At 35.7% G+C, this 13,253-nt stretch overlaps 1 protein-coding gene across 1 annotated transcript in view; it reads left to right on the top strand.

The window, feature by feature from the left end:
• CHRM3 (cholinergic receptor muscarinic 3) overlaps nt 1-13,253 on the top strand; it is an 887,892-nt gene that overhangs the window by 129,167 nt on the left and 745,472 nt on the right. The gene's annotated exons all lie outside the window — the stretch shown is intronic.

Raw genomic sequence — 13,253 nt, forward strand, 5'->3', positions numbered from 1 at the left:
CAATGTGGGACAGAAATCCTAGAATGAGCTGGTACTCAGCATCAAGGGAAGAAATGAGACAAAATAAAGTGTCAGTGGCTGAGAGTTTCAAATAGAGTCGAGAGGTTATCCTAGAGATTATTCTTATGCATTATATAGATAACCCCTTTTTAGTTTAAGGTGTATTAGGCTACAGGGAAGTGCCTGAAACTGTAGAGCTGGTTTCTTTAAGATGATTGTATAATGATACAGTTTTCGCAAGTGACTGTGTGATTGTGAAAACCTTGTTCTGATGCTGCTTTTATCAGAACAGTATGGGCAGATGAGTAAAAAAATGGATTAAAAATAAATTAAAAATAGGGGGAACAAATGTTAAAATAAATTGGGTAGAGGGAAATACTAGTGGTCAGTGAGAGGGAGGGGTAAGAGGGATGGTATGTATGAGTTTTTTCTTTTTTTTTTCTTTTTTTTTTCTTTTTCTGGAGTGATGTAAATTTTCTGAGAAATGATCATGGTGATGAATATACAACGATGTGATGATACTGTGAGCCAATGATTGCACACCAAGTATGGAATGTTCATACATTAAGAATGTTTGTGTTGTATGTTGATTGATTTTATTAATACAAATTAAAAAGAAATATGTAGAAGGGGGTGCACAGGTAGTTCAGTGGTTAGAATACCCACCTTCCTTGAAGAGACCCAGGTTCGATTCCTGGACCATGTACCCCAAAAAATAAATAATTAAGTAAAAGGGTGTTACGGGAAGTCTACATGGGGATTTAGCATATTTATCTGGGGCTAAAGGAAAACTTTTTATAAAGGAGATAAATATTTGTCTTTGGAATTTTAGACATAATAATGATTTTCTATCACTTCTTGTGAAGTGGTTCATGATTGACAATGGTCATGTGTAACATAGAACTGATCATATGTTTCCCTCTAAGGACAGGGTCAAACTCATCAGGTGAAATTGAAACGGAGCCCTTTGATAACTCATGTTCGATATGAGAAATTTTGTGTTTCTATTTAAATTCAGTCAAGAACACTGAAATTATCTAGGAGTTATTACTAATTCCTCAAAGAACCATGTAGTTTAAAACTTTTTCCCTGTAACTGCAGTGTTTAATTGAATTGTTTGAGTAATATATAAAGAAGAATATAAAATATATTGCATCATACCTTATGAAAATAATACAAAACATATTGTATCATAGCAAAGAATGTATTTATAGACTTAGTATAATGTCTGGCTGATAGCAGCTGGTTAATAATTATGAGTTGCATTAGTAAATTAGTAAAAAACAGATTAACAAATTACTGGATTCATAGGTCCCAGAAGATGGCATAAACAAACATTTTATTGCTCATAATAGGTGCCCAACAAAAGTTTGTTGAATTGATTTGAATTGTAAGCTCCCTATCTAATGATATCTCAGGCAACCTCAAGCAATGTTTTCTATTTCCACATCTGGGAACACTTAAAGCCACACATGGAGGCAAAATCCTACCCAAAGCAAAGGAGCCAGTACTATTTGTAGACAGGGAAGAAGAGAATCCCTCCATTACTATTTCAATGCTGAACTTGAAGTTACCTTTACTGTTGGTCTCTTTCTAATCATTTAGCCCCATTCAGTTTGTATGATTATAGGTATACTTTGTGGCTCATGTCCCAATTTTATTCTGTTGTCCTTTAAACCTGAAAACCATCAGGATAACCAGCTTTCAAAAGCATTTCTTTCTTAACTCCAGGAGCAAGAACATCTATCAGTAATTAGTTACTGTGCATTTTATATTATCCAGTCAGGGAAACAGTAAATATGCCAGGATATGGAAAATCTTTAAAGATATACCTTTTCTATTAAATAAAAATATTTACAAATCCTACTAATTTACTCATAGTTAATTGAATAGTTTTAATCATAAAACACACCAATAGGCCAGCCACTTCAGGTCTTGATACAAACTGGAAACAGAAGACATAACATGATGTTTTCCTGTTCCTCTGGAATTGCTTCTAAGGCCTGAAGTTGGGAGCAACAGGCACTATTAATACAATCCACTTCCAATTTTATGGGGTCAACATTTTCAAGAAACACCAATTCCCTAACCTGCAATCCCATCCATCCCAGGTTATAGAAGAAAGTAATAGAATGATGACAAGATAACTGAAACTTCTGGAAAGTGCAGTGAGCATGGAGAGAGATTATTCAATAGATATGAGGGAGGGAAACTCCAGCAGAGTCATTCTTGAAGATTAGATATGCATATCAGGAGGAGAAAATGGCATTTTTGTTCATCAGGCTAGATTTCTGATTACCAAGGACATTTTGTCATAGTCATCTGCTATCTAAGAAGCGGAAATAATTACTAGTAAGGGACGGTTTGGTGGGGCTTGCCAAGCAACGTAGAAACCAGAATTGGCATCCCCAACCCCCTACTGTCACGTTGTGCTCCTGTTTCTCAAGAGGAAGATAAATATTGCTCTGTAGTTGACCATTAAATATGTTTGTTGGCTCATTGATTGGGGGTATATCAGCAAAAAATATATATTTCAAGGATCACTGCATCATTGGAGTAGTAGGTGGGAGATATAAATGTGTATATACCAGAGGGATGTTGCATTGATCTATTCCAGAATGGTTAGCTAGAAGGGGTGATTAAGTCTTGCAAGAATGAAGAGTGACTATAAAATATACGTAGGAATGACCTTAATTACCAGAATGAAGATATTCTAGCATCTAGAACTTGTCTAAGATGCTGTTGAGAAAAATGGTACTCAACAAGAAATAGGGATCAATACATGACAGGAGGGGAGCAGTTTGAGAACAAATAAAACATTTTCATTTTTATATCACATCATATTGAGATTTCTCATTAGATTGATTAAAAGTTGAACTGTATTCTCATGCCAGGAAGAATTAGAGGTAGGATTTAGAAGTCTTAACAATTTATGGTTGGTCCTAAGAAGGAATCGACTTCACATTTGATTTTACTTATTGCTATCAAGAAAACAGGAAGTATGGAATCATTTTACTTCTATAACTATAAATTATTGCAACTAAAATAAGCTTCAGTCTACTGTAATGTGTCATTTAATTTACCATATATTCTCTCCTACTTCATCATGAAGGATATATTTCATAGAGCTTTCTGTTTCCTTTCCAAAATATGTGATATGGCTATAGTACAATAAATTAAACAAATCAAGTAATTTATGTAAATTAACCTTAGTACTTTAGCCATTTCTTACTATTTTTCACCTAATTCTACTTATTTTACTGTGATAGATTTATGATCAGCATTCTTTAGTGCCCCTCTTGACTGGAAGTCAGTACCCATTTGTCTTTACCTGGGAAAAGCAATAATATATGTGGACTTAAGGCCTCAAGGACTTACAGAGGCTCTCTCCTGTTTCTTTCAGATTCTCAATCAGGATCTATGGGACTTAAACTTCCCACAGGGGTCTACATTTATCTAGTATGTGGATAACCTACTAATTTGTTCTAAAACTAATGAGGTTTGCAAGGAAGAACCCTTACTAGAGGCATTGGTCAAAAAGAGATATAAGGCATCTAAGGATAAACTACAATTTTGTCAAAGGACTGTATGTTATTTAGGTTGTGACCTATCTCAGGAGGGAACAAGATTAACTCCCTATACACTCAAACCCTGTTCTAAACTTCCATAGGCCCATCATAGAGAGGAAACTTAAAGCCTGATTCTTAAGGTTTGCTGACTATTGCCAGCAATGGGTAGCTAATTTCTTAATTATAACAACCTCACTCTATGACCTTACTAAAACTAGTATTCCAGAACCCCTCCCTGAGACTTCCAAATTGTGAAAATAATTTCTTCCTATTTGTAAATGAAAGAGATGACATACTCTTAGAGTCCTAACTCTGACATATGGAGACACACAGGAATCTATTAGTAGTGTCTAAAATTTGACACAGTTGCCAAGGTTTATCCACCTTGTCTTAAAGCTGTCCCTGTAGCCACTAAATTGTTTGAGACTTCAGCTGGTACGTGTCTAGGCTCTCCCCTAGAGACCTAGTGGTTCCACATGCAGTAAAAATTCTTCTTCGAAATGCAGACACCTAAATTTTTCTGCTAACAGATTTACCTCATATGAAATCCTTTTATTGACTCCTTCCAACCTGACTGTCTGTCAATGTAATTCTCTCAATCCAACCATAGTCCCACCTCTCTTGGAGGAAGGTGAGGCCCATGACTGCTTGTCCCTCATTCAAGAACTTCCTATATCTATGATGGATCTCAGAGACACCACCCTCCAAAATCTGATTCTTAACATAGATGGAGCCTACCTTATGACTGAAAGAGGTAATATCATAGGAGCTCTGCAGTAACTACTTCCCAGGACCCTCTGGAACATAACTTAGCTGAGTTTAAATCAGCCTAAGTGGCTGAATTAGTATCTTTGATTAGCACTTGTAAATTGGCAGACTCTCAGAGAGTGAAAACATATACAGATAGCAGATATGCCTTTGGTGTAGCCCATGACTATTGTACATGGCATATGGAAGTAAAGGATTCATGACATATGCAGGAACTCCCATGAAAAATAGCTTTCTAGAAAATGACTTCCTTGCAGCTCTAAAATATCCAAGTGAGGTACCCATTATAAAAACAAGCTCACTCAAGTAGAGACATTAAGGAACATATAGAAAATTCTTTGGCCGACTTCTATATTAAAAGGACAGCACAAACAACAATGTTGAATCAACAGCTTATAGTTTTTAAACCTGTACACAAGATTAGGAGGATTTTCAAGGATCACTGAGTACAATTTAGCAATCAGCTTCTGAAATTGAAAAACACAATTATCTCAGACCTGGATGTACCCTCCCCTCAGGATGGACACCGGGTAGCACCTAAGTTCCTAAAATGGCCCCAAGATCTTACATGAGTACACCCACTGTTTCCCTCATTTCAACTCTAAAATATCATTTGTAGGGAGATTATAAATAAAAGGCAAAGCAAGTGCATGGATCATGTTCTACCCCTTAAGTACATAACCCTGGTAAAACTGTAAAGATGGGACAAGGTTAAATACTTCAACTGAAAGGGTATTTCATCCGTGTAACACTCCCATAGTTCCAGTTAAACAGATTTTATACAGGTACTTCCTTTTATGGGATATGAATATGTCCTTCTTTTGTCTATTCTCTGGATGGATAGAGGATTTTCCTTGTTGTAAGGTTATACCCTCACAGTATCTAAAAGCTATTAGACATTGCTTTCCACACGTGGGGTATTCCTTATATTCTCTCAAGTGACAGAGGCACTTACTTCAGTGGAACCACATTCAAGGAACTTTTTCCAAGGTCTTACCCATCAACCAAATGCTTAACACTCTCTACCATCCTCAATCATCAGAAAAGAAGAAAGGATAAATGGTGTCTTAAAATTTAAATTAGCTAAATTATCTGAATCTCTCCCTCTATCTTGGCCTAAGAGTCTTCCCTTAGATTTGATGGCTGTGAGATTTAGTCCCTCATGAAAACACCATATGCCCCCATTTGAAATCATAATGGGAAGATCCATAAGGCTCCTTATTTCTCCTACTACACAAGATTCCAATCTATTACAATATGAAGTTGCTAATTAATGTAAGGGACTAATCACATATATCAAATTCCATCATTCACAGATCCCGGCTGACTTTCCCAAAATTTTTCTCCAGAAGACTCTACATGACCTTCATTCAACCCAGAGACTTAGTATATCTAAAGGATATCAGTGAAGGATTGCTTTAGAACCTAGATGAAAAGGACTTTGTCAAGTTTTATTGACCATCACTACAGCAGTAAAACTACAGGGAATTGACCCCATGTCACAACTGAAACATATTCCAAGGCCTTAAGAGGTCACTACCATTTCAGAACTTGAGCTAAAATTGATATAAGTATTCCAGAAGCAGCCAGCATCTGATGTAGAGCACGTCAGTCCAAGAAGATGACACAGATACATGACACTCAAGATCCCTGTGTTTTCCTAACTTATCTCGTCTTTCCCTGTGACCACCTGCCTAAACATTCTTTTATTCATTCTATACCCCTTAAAATGCCCAATCTCTACCCCCACTAATACCCTACCTTCACAATTATTTTCATCTTCTCTTCATCCTATTCTGTCGTATGCGTCCTTACCTTGAACACAATTCCTTCATCCTTCTAGCACACAGTATAGCAATGAAACCAATCAGATTAACTGCTGTGTCTATGCCCATCTCCCACTTATTCCTCAAATTCGTTGTATTAGTCAGGGTTCTCTAGGGAAATAAAGCCAACAGGAGATATCTGTTCATAGTATGAGACTTTATAAAAGTGTCTCATGCAGCTGTGGGGCTACAAGTCCAAATCCCATGGGGTACTCTGCAAGCTGGCACTCCGAGGAAGGTCTTTGATGAATTCTCCAGAGAAATGGCTGGCTGAGGTAGAGACAACAGTTCTCTCTTCTGATGACTAAAGCTATCATCTCCCCCCTTAAAAGCCATCAGCTGATTAGATTAAACCCTCATTGTGGGAGACACAGATGTAATCAGCCATAGATGAAATCACTGCACAAATTATTTAAGTCCGCAAAATGTTCTTGCAGCAACAGATAGGCCAGTGCTTGCTTGACTAGACAACTGGGTACCATCACCTGGCCAAGTTGGCACATGAACCTGACCATCGCACCGACATTCTTCTAATAACCCCCCACACACACACACACACAGTACATTTGTAGATTATCAAGGACATTATTTTGTATGTGGATACAAGTTACTTCCTGTAAGGAGGGTATATAGGAAGTTGTATTTTTTACATGTGTTACTTACAACCTCTCTAATTAAAACAAAACAAAGCAAAAGTTACCATAATTTTAAAAACATTATGCAAACTGCAAGAAACCAGACACAAAGTACTACCTATTATATGAGTCACTTATATAAAATGTAAATATAAATACATCTATAGAGACAGAATTAAATTAGTGGTTTTGTAGAGCTGGGGAAGGATAGAAGGATTGAGATATGACTGATAATGGGGATGGAGTTTTTCTTTTTGGATTAATGAAAATGTTCTAAATTGATTGTAGTTAAAAGGCACTGATTGTGTGCTTTGGATGGATTATATGCTATGTTTATATATTTCAAAAAAACTGCTTTAAAAAAATATTACCTAGAAATTGGGTTGGTGTCTGTTTTTTGGCTTATGCTGCTTCCCAAATAGATATTTATGAAATGTTTCCAAAAGAGAAAATTAGAAATTGAGGGCTTTTGTGATCTTTTCCTATTCTAAAGTAACTCGCAAAGAGACTATTATCAGACTAGAGACATTTCTAAATGGATCATGGGAAAAAGAGACATTAACCCAGCTAAATTCACAGGTTATTCTGTTCTTGGAATTGTTCCCTTTATCACTGGGGCAGTTATTTCATGTTAGAAGATACACTAGAAGGCAACAGATGGTATTAGAAAGGTAGATTTAGAGTTAGGAAAATCTATCTCCCTCCTAGCTCAGGCTATCTGATCACTAGCCAACAAGTATTATAATTTCATAAAATGATTCTATAAAATTGATTGTCATTTAGACTATATTCTAGCTTCCCAAGGAAGTGTGTGCATTTGAGGGTATCCAGCACTGTGTGTTTTTAAATGACAGTCCAAAGGAGATTTAACAAGAGGTAGTGGCAATAGAAGCCCATGCTAGGGATGCAGCCAAATTAGCTTACATGCCTCCTAAATCCTAAATCATACATGTGATTGGTCTGATTATCTTTTTTGTCTTCTAGGGTCATGAAAACCTCAACAGAAAGATGTCCTGCTAGGGGCACTTGCTATCCTCTTAATCATAATAGTCATATATATCCTTCATTCATAGTGTGATCTCTCAGTTCTTAAATGTCACTGTGCAGCTACTAACTGCAAATGATATGACTAAGGATACAAAATCACTGTGAAAGGGATGATGAAAATCTTGAACTTCAGTTAATTCATGAAATCAATGATTATGCACAAGAGAGTTTTAGTGGTGAACAACCAAAGACATGACCTAAAGGGGTGAAAATTGATAAAATTATATAAAGAAAGCCCTGAAACCCCTCAGAGCCAAAATAAAATAAAACCATGCCTTACTTCCTCTTTGAATGCCCTCTTTATTTACCCTACATATCTTTTGAAATTTGAAATCTCCACCAAGGTAGCTCACCCAGAGAGCTAGTCAAGCCGTAGTTGATTTATTTTGACCCAAATCAAAATATAGCCCTAAACCAGGCCTTATACGATGAGCAAACTCTTATCCAGTCAATAAAAACCAAGTTAACTTACTTTTTATGGCTTTAAATTTTATTATCCCTAGAAGATCAAAACTACTTCTGTTTTTCTTAAAGTGATCCTCCTTCCTCGATGAAGCCCCAAATAAAATGCTATAATCTGCAAAAACGACTAAATTTTTAAAACTGGCTTCTGATGATTTGCTAGCAATCCCTTGGCTTCAAACACTGCCTCAGTTATCACATGGCATTGTCCCTGGTGTCTCTCTCTTCATGTGGCATTCTCCCCTCCTGTATTTATGTTTGTATCCACATTTCCTCTTTTATAAGGACACAAGTCATATGAGATTAAGGGCCCACTCTACTTCATCATGACCTCATTTTACCCTGCCTAATTCCATCTTCAACTGTCCTATTTCCAAATAAGATCATATTCCGAAGTATGAGGATTAGGACTTCAATGTATCTTTTGGGAAGAATATAATTCAACCCATAACATAGTTTTACTTTATAATTTAAATATTTGCTTAGATAAATTCTCAGCACAGTTTAAATGACATGAATATTTTATAGCTATGTATATGCATTGTCAAATTGCTTTACAAAAATGCGTACCAATTAGAGTAGCACTAGTAATGTACAACTGGGAGAACTGGTAAATTGTTGCTGTTGTTTAAGCTGGGAAAAAAATATCCTACCCAACTTACATTTACAAAAATTACTAAATGCTTATGTGCTGGCGCCATGGAAGTATTGCAAGAGATCTGGGAATTCATCCTTTTCAGTGTCTTAATTCTACAAATGAAGAACCTGACATCAGAAGATATGGTGTGACTGTTTGGTTTCACAGAGCTAACAGTTGTCAGACGTAGGATGAAAAAGCAGCCCGCTCACACTCAGCTCATTTCCTTTGCATTTCAGAAGTGCTGCTCAAACTTTGGTGTCCTTCAGAGAATTTCTTGGGGAATTTGTTAAAAACACCAAAGTGAAGGGCCCACTGCTGTGGATTTTGGACCAATAAATGTTAATTCTGTGGAAGGCCACATCTGATTTGGATCTGAACTATTTGAAGAGCCACTGCACTCAGCACTCAGGGAGATCTCTAATAATAAATCTAATAGATGTATAAAGAAATACCAAAAGATTTAAGTGAGAAAAAGAAATTGACGCCAGGATTTGGAGCCAACCCTCAGTTTAACCATATGACAACTTCATTTTTGTTTATTTGTTTGTTTTCCTAATAAGTCTGGGTAGGACTGATTCAATTTATTTATTTATTGTTCTTGTTCTTAAAGGCAAAAGGAAGATTTCTTGTTTCCTTATCAAAGTAACATGTTAGTTATAACAAATTTCAACACCATAAAATTATATAAAGTAGGGAAAAAATCCTCCTCCTTATCACTCAAGTGAAATCTCCCAGATGTAACTTCTGTGAACTGAATATTGCTTCTACTTTAGGCATATTTTCTCCATATTGAAGCATAAATCTACATGTTATGACTTTTTACCTAAATTCAAGTAGACTATATAAATTGTTCTGCAACCTCCTTTTCCCATCAAAATTTATTCCTCATTCCAATATCAGTAAAATAGGTCCATATTTTTCAATGGTTATATAACGTATGGCTGCATCATGTTTTTAACATGTGTTATAATTTTTTATAACATGTTCAATTTTTTCCTCATTTCTGGTTATTACAAATGATGCCTTGGTGAATATCATCTTGGACATTTACATTTTAGTCTGTATGAATATAAAACATATATGATATTTTTCAAAGCAGAATATCTGGGGTTCAAAATAGATATTCATTTAAAATTGCCATTCAAAAAAAAGAGCTCCGATTTCTAATATGGTAGGATGTGAGAGTGCTATTTCCCTTCAACATTACCAATATGCAGTGTTATCAATTTCCTCAATATTTATCCTTATGGTATGTATATGTAGTGGGCTGAATGGTGGCCTCAAAAAATATGTCCAAATCCTAATCTCTGGATCCCATGAATGTTACCTTATTTGGAAATAAGAGCTTGACTGATGTAATTAATTTAAGGATCTCAAGATGAGATCATCCTGGATTTGGAGTGGACTCTAAATCCAGTTACAGATGCCCTTGTAAGAAAAGGGGAGGACACAGAGAAGAAGGTGATATGAAAAACAAGCAGGAGATTGTAGTGCTGTATCTTCAAGCTAAGTAATACCAAGTATTGCAAGCTCCAGAAGCTTAGAGAAGGGCATGGGATGGATGTTCCCGCAGACCCTTTAAAAAGAACCAAATTTATACCTCCATAAGAAACTACTGTAGTCAATAAAATGTGACATAAAAATAGATAACATATGCAGTACTTAATGTGCTAATCATCTTATAAATGCTTATGCATATTTACTGATTTTAATCTTCAAAACAATGATACCCTAAGTTGTTACTATCCATATTTTTCAGATAAAGAAAATGAGGCACAGAAAAGTTAGATGACTGGTCTGAGATCACAAGAGCACTTAAGTTTTTTTAAAAATCAGTTTTACTGAGAAATGTTCACATAGCATATAATCCAGCCAAAATGTTCAATCATTGGCTTTTTTTTAAATCACAAGAGTTCAACGTTCATCACCACAATCAATTGTAGTTCATTTTTATTACTCCAAAAGGAAAAACTACATAGGAATTTTCTCTATTCTTCCGCACCCTATGTAAAAATTAATCTAATTCTAGATCTTTAAATTTATATATATTTACATTTTATATAAAGAGAATCCATTTTAAAAGTAAACTGCTGCAGCACCCCATATCTCAGGTACCATAATCTGTTTTAGTTTGCTAAAGCTGCCAGAATGCAATATACTAGAAATGGAATAGCTTTAAAAAAGTGAATTTATTAAGTCCCAGATTTACAGTTCAAAGGCCATAGAACTGTCCAAACTGAGGCATCCAGAAAAAGATACCTTAATTCCAGAGAAAGGGCCTATGACGTTCAGGGTCTCTCAGATGGGAAGGCACAAGGCAATGTCTGCTAGCTTTCTCTACCAGCTTCTTCAAACAGCTTCCCTGGGGGTGTTTTCTTTCTGCAAATCCCAAGGTCTCTGGCTGTGTGTGCTCTGTTGGTTCTGAAGCTTTTTCCAAAACGATTCTTTCTTAAAGAGCTCCAGTAAGTAACCCCACTGTGAATGGGTGGAGACACATCTCCATGGAAACCACCTAATCAAAAGGTACCACCCACAATTGGGGGGGTCACATATCCATGGAAACAATAAAAAAGATAAACTTGAAAAGAAATTCTGCACAAATTAAATAAGAGCTCACCTTTCTACATCCTCATTCTATCCCTTGGTAGCCTGTATTATGGATACTGCCTCTATTGAGTTTGCTTATAATTACTTCATATCAGTGAAATCATACAATACTTGTTCTTTTGTGTCTGGCTTATTGTATGTATATACCACACTTTGTTTATCTATCCATTGGTTGGATGGACACTTGGACTGCTTCTATCTTCTGGCCATTGTGAATAATGCTGCTATGAACATCAGTGTGCAAAGTTCTGTGTGAGCCCCAGCTTCCAATTCTTCTGGGTTTATGTGTAGTAACGGGATTGCCAATCATGGCAATTCTATACTTAGCTTCCTGAGGAAGCACCAGACTGTCTTCCACTGTCGCTGCGCTATTCTACATTTCCAGCAGTGAATGAGTGTTCTATTTATCCACATCCTTTCCAACATTTGTAGTAGTCTGTTGTTTTCTTTTTAATAGTGGTCATTCTAGTAGGTTTAAAATTATATCTCAATATGGTTTTGGTTTGTATTTCCTTAATAGCTAGTGATTTTGAGCTTCTTTTCATGTACTTTTTAGCCATTTGTATTTCCTTTTTGGGGAAATGTTTATTCAAGTTTTTTGCCCATTTGTCAATTGGGTTGTCTTTTTAATGTTGAGTGGCAGGATTTCTTTATATATTCTGTATATTAAACCCTCATGGATATGTAGTTTCCAAATATTTTCTCCCATTTAGTAAGTTGTCTTTTCACTTTCTTGACAAAATCCTTTGAAGCACAAAAATCTTTCATTTTGAGGAGATCTCATTTATCTATTTCATTGCTCACACTTTGGGTGTAAGGTCTAGGAAACCACCTCCTATCACAAGATCTGTAAGATATTTCCCTACATTTTCTCCTAAAAGTTTTATGGTCTTAGCTATAATGTTGAGGTCTTTGATCCATTTTGAGTTAATTTTTGTATAAGGTGTGAGATAGGGAGCCTCTTTCATTCTTTTGGCTGTTGATATCCAGTTCTCCAAGCACCATTTATTGAGGAGGATGCTCTGTCTAGGATGAGTTGATTTGACTGCCTTATCAAAGATCAATTGTCCATGGATGAGAGGGTCTATTTCTGAACACTTCATTCCATTCCATTGGTCAGTATATCTATCTTTGTGTGTTTATGCAGTTTTGACCACTGTAGCTTTGCAGTATGCTTTAAAGTCAGAAAGTATGAATCCTCCAGCTTCGTTTTTTTTCAATCTATTTTTCTCTGTTCAGGGTCCCTACTTTTCCAAACAAATTTGATAGGTGGCTTTTCCATTTCTGCTGTTGGAATGTTGAGCACTGAATCTCTAAATCAATTTGGATAGAATTGACATCTTAAAGATATTTAGATTTCCAATCCATGAACACTGAATGCCCTTCCATTTATTTAATTTTTCTTGAATTCTTTAAGCAATATTATCGTAGTTTTCTATGTACAAGTACTTCACCTCCTTGATTAAATTTATTGCTAAATCTTTTATTCTTTTTGTTGCTATTGTAAATGGGATTTTTTCTTGATTTCGTTCTCAGATTGTTCATTATTAGTGAATAGAAGCATTACTGAGTTTTCATGTTGATCTTTATGTTTCCACTTTTCTGAACTCTTTTATTAGCTCTAGTAGCTTTGTTGTAGATTTTTCAGGACATTCTATATAAAAGATCATTGCATCTGCAAATAGTGAAAATTTTAATT

Source organism: Tamandua tetradactyla, chromosome 7 (assembly GCF_023851605.1).
Source record: "Tamandua tetradactyla isolate mTamTet1 chromosome 7, mTamTet1.pri, whole genome shotgun sequence".
NCBI classification, from domain to species: domain Eukaryota; kingdom Metazoa; phylum Chordata; class Mammalia; order Pilosa; family Myrmecophagidae; genus Tamandua; species Tamandua tetradactyla.